The sequence below is a fragment of the Colobus angolensis genome, unplaced genomic scaffold, assembly GCF_000951035.1.
Source record: "Colobus angolensis palliatus isolate OR3802 unplaced genomic scaffold, Cang.pa_1.0 Scaffold600, whole genome shotgun sequence".
In the NCBI taxonomy this organism is placed as follows: Eukaryota; Metazoa; Chordata; class Mammalia; order Primates; family Cercopithecidae; genus Colobus; species Colobus angolensis.
The window spans coordinates 242716-251750 of NW_012119600.1; the positions used below are offsets into that span (position 1 = coordinate 242716).

The following is a 9035-nucleotide window of genomic DNA, read 5'->3' on the forward strand; positions in this document are numbered from 1 at the left end:
TATGGACAGAGGGAAACTGAGGTAAACAAGACACACAAAGACAGACGGGAAGAGGCAGATAAACAAACAACAAAACGGAGGGATAACATTTTATTAATGAATGTCTCCATCTTGTGGTCATTCATTCATGATGTAGCTACTAATTCAGTTTTTGTTTCCATTGTTTATTCATCCACCCACCTTTTCATGCATTCATCCATCAAAGCAACCAATATTCTTGAGCTCACGCTCTATGGCGGGTCCTATTCTAGTGCTGGGGATAAGATAGTGAGCAAAGCAGATGAACATCCCTGTCTTTGCACAGCTTTCATTCCAGTTGGGCAGATGGGTGGTAAATTAGATAAGTATAATGTGTAGTAAATTAGGTAAGTACAATGTTAGGCTGTATAATGCTAAGAAGAAAACATAAAGTAGGGAAGGAAATATGAAAGCCTGTGGGAAGATGGAGTTAATATTTTCAGTAGAGTGATCATGGAAGGTCTCACTGAAAGGGTGACTTTTTAGTGAATGCTTGAAGAAAGGGTAGGAGAGAGAAAAGGAAGAAACCTCATGGATATGTAGGGGAGAGCGATTCGGGAAGAGGAACAAGTCAGTACAAAGGCTTTGAGCGGGAGTGTGGCTGCTCAAGGAATGACAAAAAGATCAACTGGGGCTGGAATGTAGTGAGCAAGGAGGACAGCTGGGAGGTGAGGAAGGAAAAGAGCAAAGAGAGTAAGCAAGGAGGAGAGCATGGAGGACAGCAAGAAGAAGAGGATGAAGGTGAGCAAGGAGGAGAGAAAGAAGAGTGAGCAAAAGAGTAGGGAGATAAGCAAGGAGGTGAGTAAGGAGGAGAACAAGGAGGTGAAAATGGAAGGTGAGCAAGGAAAAGAACAGTGAGTTAGGCAAGGAGGTGATCCAGGAGAACACGCAAGGAGGTAAGCAGTAAGAGTGAGCAAGGAGGTGTGCAAGGAGAGTAAGGAGGTAAGCAAGGAGATAAGTAAGGAGAGTAAGGGAGTAAGCAAGGAGGTGAGCCGGGAGGAAAATAAGGTGAGAAAGGAGGGTAAGCAAGAACAGAAAGCATGCAAAACGGCAAGGAGGTGAGCAAGAAGAAGAACAAGAAGATGAGTAGGAGGATAACCAAGAAGGTGAGCAAGCAGCAGAACACTAGGAAACGAACAGCAGGCCCACATTGTTCTGGCTTTGGCATTTGCTCTGAGTGAGGTGGGTGACACTGGAGGATTTTGAGCAGAGGCAAGTATGTCATATGACATGACCCTGGTTGTATTTTGAGCAGAGGTAAGTACATCACATGACATAACCCTGGTTGCTGAGATAAGAGTAGGCTCTAGGGGACTAAGGCTGGAAGCTGGGAGAACAGAAGGGCTATGGCAATACTACAGTGAGAGATGAGGCTTGGATCGAGGTGGTGGCAGTGGGAAAGGCAAAAAAAAAAAATAGAATTCTAAAGACACTCTGAAAGTAGACACAACAGGATTTTTTAATGGGCTTGACGTGGAGTGTGAGAAAAAAAGGATAATAAATAAAGATAGAACTTCTTCTTAATTACCAGTGAGGGAGCCCTTGTGTAGACTGTAGTCCCTCTGTTTTGGCCAATTTCTCCCTTTTGGAGTGAGAGTTTTTAGCTAATGCCTGTACCCCCATTGTATCTTGGAAGTAACTAATTGTTTTTTGATATTACAGGCTCATAGGTGGAAGGAACTTTCTTGTCTCAGGTAAGACTTCGGATTGTGGACTTTTGAGTTAATCCTGAAATGAGTTAAGACTTGGGGGACTGTTGAGAAAGGATGATTGTATTTTTCAGTGTGAGGAGGGGCCTGGTGTGAGGTGACTGGATTGTAGGGGTGGATTTCTCCCTTGTTGTTGTTCTCATGATAGTGGCTGAGTTCTCATGAGATCTGTTTGTTTAAAAATGTGTATCACCTTTCCGTTTCCTCTCCTCCTCCTGCTCCAGTCATGAAAGACGTGCCTGCTTCCCCTTCACCTTCCACCATGACTGAAAGTTTCCTGAGGCCCCCCAGCCATGCCTCCTGTACAGCCTGCAGGGCCATGAGCCGATTAAACTTCTTTTCTTTATAAATTACTCAGTCTCAGGTAGTTCTTTATAGCAATGCAAGAACAGACTAACAGAGGGTCTTTGAGACCTGTCAGTGCCATTTTGATTTGTGGATACCTATTTTTTGGGGGGTGGAGGGCAGCAAGGGGAGTGAAGGCTGGTATGTCCTACTCTGCCATCTTGGTGACATCGCTCTCCTGATTTCATGTGAAGTGAACTCTATCACTTCATATCAGTTTCAAAACTAAATTCATCCAAATTAAGTAACTTCATTAACTCTGTGTCCACTCAGTATTACGAACATAATAAAACAGTTATCACAAAAATTGAAAATCAACTCTAAATTTATAAATACCAACAGAATGTTTTAATGTTTTTATAGTTTTTACAGCCACTTTACATAACAATGTTGATGACAATCAAAATCTTCTGCCTATTAGAATGTTAAAAAGTTAAAAGAGTGTGCGGTGGCTCACGCCTGTAATCCCAGCCCTCAGGGAGACTGAGGTGGGTGGATCACTTGAAGTCAGGAGTTCAAGACCAGCATGGCCAACATGGTGAAACACTGTCTCTACTAAAAAAATTCAAAAATTAGCCAGATGTGGTGGCAGGCACCTATAATCCCAGCTACTTGGGAGGCTGAGGCAGGAGAATTGCTTGAACCCATGAGGCAGAGGTTGCAGTGAGCCGAGATGGTGCCACTGAACTCCAGCCTGGATGATAGAGAGAGACTGTCTCAAAAAAAAAAAAAAAAAAGTTAAAAGTGTGTGAAATCATTATTGTTTGTCTTGTAAAAAGTTTCCATTTCAGTATAATTGACATATCTTTTTACCAAGTTTACAAATAAGCTTTTCCTTTGATTGGAGGCTAAATTTCAGCTCATGTGTGAAATGTAACATCGATGAGAAAACATAAATTACATTGCCCACTGTGGTCTTTGATTATTAAATGTTTGGCAAGTATTCCTTCTGTTTGAAGAAAATTGTGAATTGGAATTTATAGTATAGTAAATCTTTGTAAAAATTTTCCATGATTCATCCAATGAGCGTTGGCAAAGAACACAAGTTCATTAGATTCATTGTCGTCTAATTATTCCAAAAACTGGTGGTGATTTATGGCACTGACATATATAAACTCAAGGGTTTAAAAAAAACTCTATCCATGACACTTTTCATAGCGTCTGTCTGAGAAAACTGCGAGTAAAAATTTTCAGGAGAACAAAGCTACGAATAAAAGCATTTGCCTCTTGTTTTAAAATTCCAATAAATCCTGATATTTGACTTCATATATCTGGAGTACAAGTTGTCATGAGAGAAATAAATATAATCCCATTTAGCTGAAATTTTTTCTTTGAGAGATATAAAAGATTAAAATGTACTTATGCCATGAGTTTGATTTTTGAGGTCATGATGACATTTCTCCATAAATTAGGAAGTCCTTTGAGAAAAAAAGCCATTAATTTGGTTAGTGTTCTTGTATTGCGCAACTAATCTAAAGCTAAAGAAGAGTACTTGCAGTTTTTCAAACTTTATATCAATTGACATTTGATATCATTTAAACAATCTTCTGTTTTACATGCTATAGTCGGTTGGCTTTAATTGGAGGTCTTTCACTTTGAGTAAAATAAATTATAGCCTTTTACTCATACTTCAGTTATTTAAAAAAATAGTAGCTGAAAATTAAAATCACCCTGGTTGGGGGGCATTTAAAACAACACAAAGGACAAAAATGTGGGAGCAAGGCCAGGCTCACCCCAGATCAGCTGAATCTGAATTTCTGGCAGTGGGCCTGGGATGAGCACTCTCATTTAAAGCTCCTGGATGATTCTGTAATAAGCAGTCAGCCATGTACCGGACGCGGTGGCTCACGCCTGTAATCCCAGCACTTTGGGAGGTCGAAGCAGGTGGATCACGAGGTCAGGAGATCAAGACCAACCTGGCTAACATGGTGAAACCCCATCTCTAATAAAAATACAAAAAATTAGCTGGGAGTGGTGGCACGTGCCTGTAGTTCCAGCTACTTGGGAGGCTGAGGCAGGAGAATGGCGTGAACCCGGGAGGCAGAGCTTGTAGTGAGCCGAGATTGCGCCACTGCACTCCAGCCTGGGTGACAGAGTGAGCCTCCATCTCAAAACAAACAAACAAATAAACAAACAAACAAACAAACAAAAAGTAGTCAGCAGTGAGAACCAGGGACCTTGGCTTTTGATCCTCTCTCTGGTGGACTGAAGGGAACTGTTTTCCATCACAGAGCCGGCTTGTCCTCAGCTCAGTGAGTCCACCCTGTTCACCCAGGGCAGCACTTTCCGTCCCTCACAGAAAGACGCTTCCAGCCAGGCCCATATATTTACTAACAGTTTCCTCTCCCCTACTCCTCCTACCATTAATTTCAGCTACTGCATCTTAGCCTCCACCCACCTCCCCCTGTCCATGTCTCCGTATTTCTGCTGCCACATGGTAAAGGTCTCCTCAAAGTCCGTCTAAAATCCTAATCTTTCCTTAAACCCACAGTCTTCTACTTCTATCCTATGTCCAAACCAATCCCTCAGGCTCCTCAAGCAGAGCACTTCTGCTCTTTTATGTACTTCTTAAATTGCTTTCTAAGCATTTGAACTGCACATGTCCTCATTCTCTAAATGCTTTGGGACCTTAAAGGCGAGACCCAGAGCTGATTCGCTTTGACCCTGACCCACTTTATGCAAGGCTGGATACACAACAAGTAAACTCACTGAATGAGTAAATAAACGAACAACTAAATGTAACTATGGAGAAATTAACACTCATGAAAGGATACATAAACAAAAAAATGCAGGTTTAATTTATAAATGGAAGTGGCTAGGCCCTTGCCAGAACTCAATGAAGTACCCTCCCCAGGAAGAGAACAAAGAAGATGGGAGATGGGGGTCTGATTCTGGCCCTGTTTCTGATGGCTGATTTGCAATTTCTACTCTTGTTAGCAATTGGAAAACCCATATAAGAAGTTATCGTCTCTTTGCATAGGTCTGCTTGTATGCATCTCTTCATTTCAACGGCTACATCACGAATACCTGCAAGAAACCGTAAGTGAGACGTCCACTCTCTCCTCCTTCCTTATACTCAGCATTTTACCCATACAGAATGGGCTGGAGAAGGATATAAGTCAAGTCACACTGTGGTGTGATCCACCTGACAGGGCTCTCTGTAGCAGAGGCAATGAGCTGGAAATGTGTCCTCCAAACACAGGACTTCCAAATTCCTAAATCTTCTCAAAATCTACGTCCGTCACATATTGGCATATTTTCTAAACTTTATATGAACTGTTTTCCAACTTATATTACCACTTGGGATAGCATACGCTTTTATAGACACTTTACGCCAACAGTAGTAAGAAGTCCTAATGACTTTGTTAGGAGTATCCTGTGTGCTACTGATACTCAGGGTAGTTGGCGTGTCTGTGTTTCAGTTACACAGACTCTTTGTAAATTTAGGAACGTAAATCTAATCTCTTATTCTTGGTCAGAGTTATCGTTTAAGAACTAGCAACAGACATAGAAAAGCTATGACTGTGGTTGTGCTCCCTGCCTTTCAAAGCACCTTCAGACACATTCTTTCACATGGCACATATTCTATGCTCTTGATGATTTCATCTTATTTCTTCTGGGGTGTCAACAGCAATCGAGAGATTGCTATTATAAAGCAAATAAACCCCTCTTTTGTTATGCAAATTACAGAAAGTAGAAACATAAGAATCCAAGAGACCAACCAATATGGTTAGCCTCTGTAGTTGCCTCACTTAGATGAACTTCAGGAAGGGGGAGCTCCCCAGAGTCAGCAGGAGGATATGAGCAGGTAAAGAGGAATTACAGAAACAACCCAACCCTCATGGAACTCAGCCCACTGCATTTCGTGCTATTCCACACTATCACTCCTAATTCAATTCTCATTTAAATGTCTTCAATTAATTTAGAATTTTGTATTGTATTTTCTTTTTTTATTATTATACTTTAAGTTCTAGGGTACATGTGCATAACGTGCAGGTTTGTTACATATGTATACTTGTGCCATGTTGGTGTGCTGCACCCATCAACTCATCAGCACCCATCAATTCGTCATTTATATCAGGTATAACTCCCCGATGCAATCCCTCCCCCCTCCCCCCTCCCCATGATAGGCCCCGGTGTGTGATGTTCCCCTTCCCGAGTCCAAGTGATCTCATTGTTCAGTTCCCACCTATGAGTGAGAACATGCGGTGTTTGGTTTTCTGCTCTTGTGATAGTTTGCTAAGAATGATGGTTTCCAGCTGCATCTATGTCCCTACAAAGGATGCAAACTCATCCTTTTTTATGGCTGCATAGTATTCCATGGTGTATATGTGCCACATTTTCTTAATCTAGTCTGTCACTGATGGACATTTGGGTTGATTCCAAGTCTTTGCTATTGTGAATAGTGCCGCAATAAACATACGTGTGCATGTGTCTTTATAGCATTTTCTAAAAGCAAGAATAGTAAAATATAATTTGCAATCTCTTCGAGGAAAGTTTAAGCTTGGTCATTGCTTCTCTCCAAAGCCTTTATTTTGAAAATTTAAACAACAACAACAGAGAGGGAAAAAGCACACATTGCCCCTGTGTTTTTTCTTTTTTTTTAAACTTAACCAAAATTTGCAGAAGATGACAGTTCCTCCAATATGCTGAACCAACTTCCTTAAAGCTAGCAGAGAGCCTGTCAATGAATGCACGTATCAATTCAAAAATGAGTGAATATGAGAAAGCCAGTTGGACATATTTAAGAGTCAGACCACTGCTGTGTCCTCATTTCTAAGAGATCTGGACAAAAGCTGATTTCTCCTCTACCTTACCCTTGGAACACAGACCCCATAAGCTTGGGAGAGAATACCAGTACATCCGAGAAAAGTACCTGTGTTGATGATGCCAGAGAACTCAATACACTTTATTTTATCTGCTGCACACCATTTGAGTTCTGGATCGCATTTCCTTCCCTGCACTGCAAAGCATGTTGGGCACTTAAAGCCACTGGAGCTGAATTCATCACCATCCTTCTCCTCTAGGTCACTCATCACAATCTCCCAGGAAACTGTTAAAAAAAGATAGAAAACTGGCTAGTTATTTGCCATTGATAAGCAAATGTACTCATTCTTATAGAACAGCCACTAGAACTAGATCCATCCACCCCATTCACCCTTCCCTAATCCTCACCCCTGCCTTCCTCATGTGACACTTTCAAATGCATCCAACAACACTAGAGTTACTATAAAAATCCCTGCCATTATGGAGCTCATTTTCAGATGGAGGACGCAGAAAAAAACAAATGAAGAAGAAAAAAATATGATATGTCAGATGATGATAAATACTACGGAGAAAGACAAAACAGGACAGGATATGCAGGGTAGGGATGTAATTTACGGGGCGGTCAGGAAAGGCCTCACAGAAAAAGGGACATTTTTGAGAGGAGGCCTGGAAAAGGTCTACTTCCAAACACTTACACAGAATAATGTGGTCTTGCAAGTAAAGGTCACAGGTGGCAGCACGCACAGGATACTCAAAGAAGGGGCCCAAACTGACAAGAAAGAGCCTTAGCTTCTCCCGCACACTCTGCCCCTGGGGCTCCATAATAATGTCCTAGTGAACAGAAGTCAACTGATTCCCTGCTTCCATTCCAGTGTTCTTGCTGCCACCTGCTGTCATGGGCAAAGAGTGGGCTTGGCTGTTCCAGTGAAAGATGTCCTGGCACAGAGCAGAGAATGGAGGGGACTATGAATAAAGAGGTGGAAATCTGTGGAAAATTAAGAGCAAGGGGAAAAAAGGAGTAAAAGCCACAGTATTTACCTGAAGAATTCTTCTTAGGCTATCAAAAGGTGGTTTTGATTTGTTCAGCTCCCCAAAACCAGGGCCTCCTCTGCCTCTGTTAACCCCTAAGGGATGAGTAGTATGTGACACCAAGGGGACATGCCCACCTGGGTCCTGTATGCCCTTTCCCCACCTTGCCTGGCTACCAAGAATCCTGGGATTTCTTGCTCAAACAGACTGAGGTTTAACCAAGCAGTTGTCAGAGGTGGTGGGAGTGGGGAGTTTAAACTTCAGCATGGGCGTGTCCACACACATGGTCACGATGGCCTTCACAGTGAAGGGGAATGTGGAATGGGGAAAAGAGATGGGCTGGAGACCAGGATCCAGATTTCTCAGTGCTGCAATTCTCTGGCATGAAACTCTTACGAACATTCCAAATCTTTTAGATCATTCTGAAGACATATTTGTACAAGTAAAAGGATGGAAACTATTTTAATTTTTAGCTTACTATATTTCTTTTAAATATTGTGACATGTTACCATGGGCCCTGCAGATGTGAGAGCAGCTGGCCCTCCACCCTGGGTAGGAGAAGGGGTTGGGAAGGCAGTGCTGAGGTCTGGGAGCTAGTGCTGCCATGGAGAGAAGGAGAAGCAGAGACCAGATATGCCCAGATGCCTCTCCACCCACTACAACCATTAGAGATCCAGGGCTAATCAGGCTTGCTCTCTCTGGAGAGTCTTGTTTGAGGAAACACAATCCAAATGTAATTTTAAAAACACATAGATTTGGCTTGGCACAGTGGCTCACACCTGTAATCCCAGCACTTCGGGAGGCCAAGGCAGGTGGATTATGAGGTCAGGAGATCGAGACTATCCTGGCTAACATGGTGAAACCCTGTCTCCACTAAAAATACAAAAAATTAGCCGGGCATGGTGGCGGCGCCTGTAGTCCCAGCTACTCAGGAGGCTGAGGCAGGAGAATGGTGTGAACCCAGGAGGCGGAGCTTGCAGTGAGCTGAGATTATGCCACTGTATACCAGCCTGGGCGACAGAGCAAGACTCCGTCTCAAGAAAAAAAAAGGCATAGATTCAAAACTAATTCGTAAAAACTTATCACTTTAAAAAGTAATTTTAAAAATTAAAAAACAAAATAACAAAAATTCCAATCGTTAATAAAGAGACCTTCCAATTCATAATT

General features: G+C 42.2%; 1 long non-coding RNA gene across 1 annotated transcript; it reads right to left on the bottom strand.

Annotated features, from left to right (window-relative positions):
* Positions 1–4851: 4851 nt before the first annotated feature.
* On the bottom strand, positions 4852–7135 carry LOC105527002. Its single transcript, XR_001004177.1, has 2 exons — positions 6949–7135; positions 4852–5099 (listed from the first exon to the last, which is right to left on the bottom strand). It is a non-coding gene; the product is annotated as an uncharacterized LOC105527002 (long non-coding RNA).
* Between the last annotated feature and the right edge of the window lie 1900 nt (positions 7136–9035).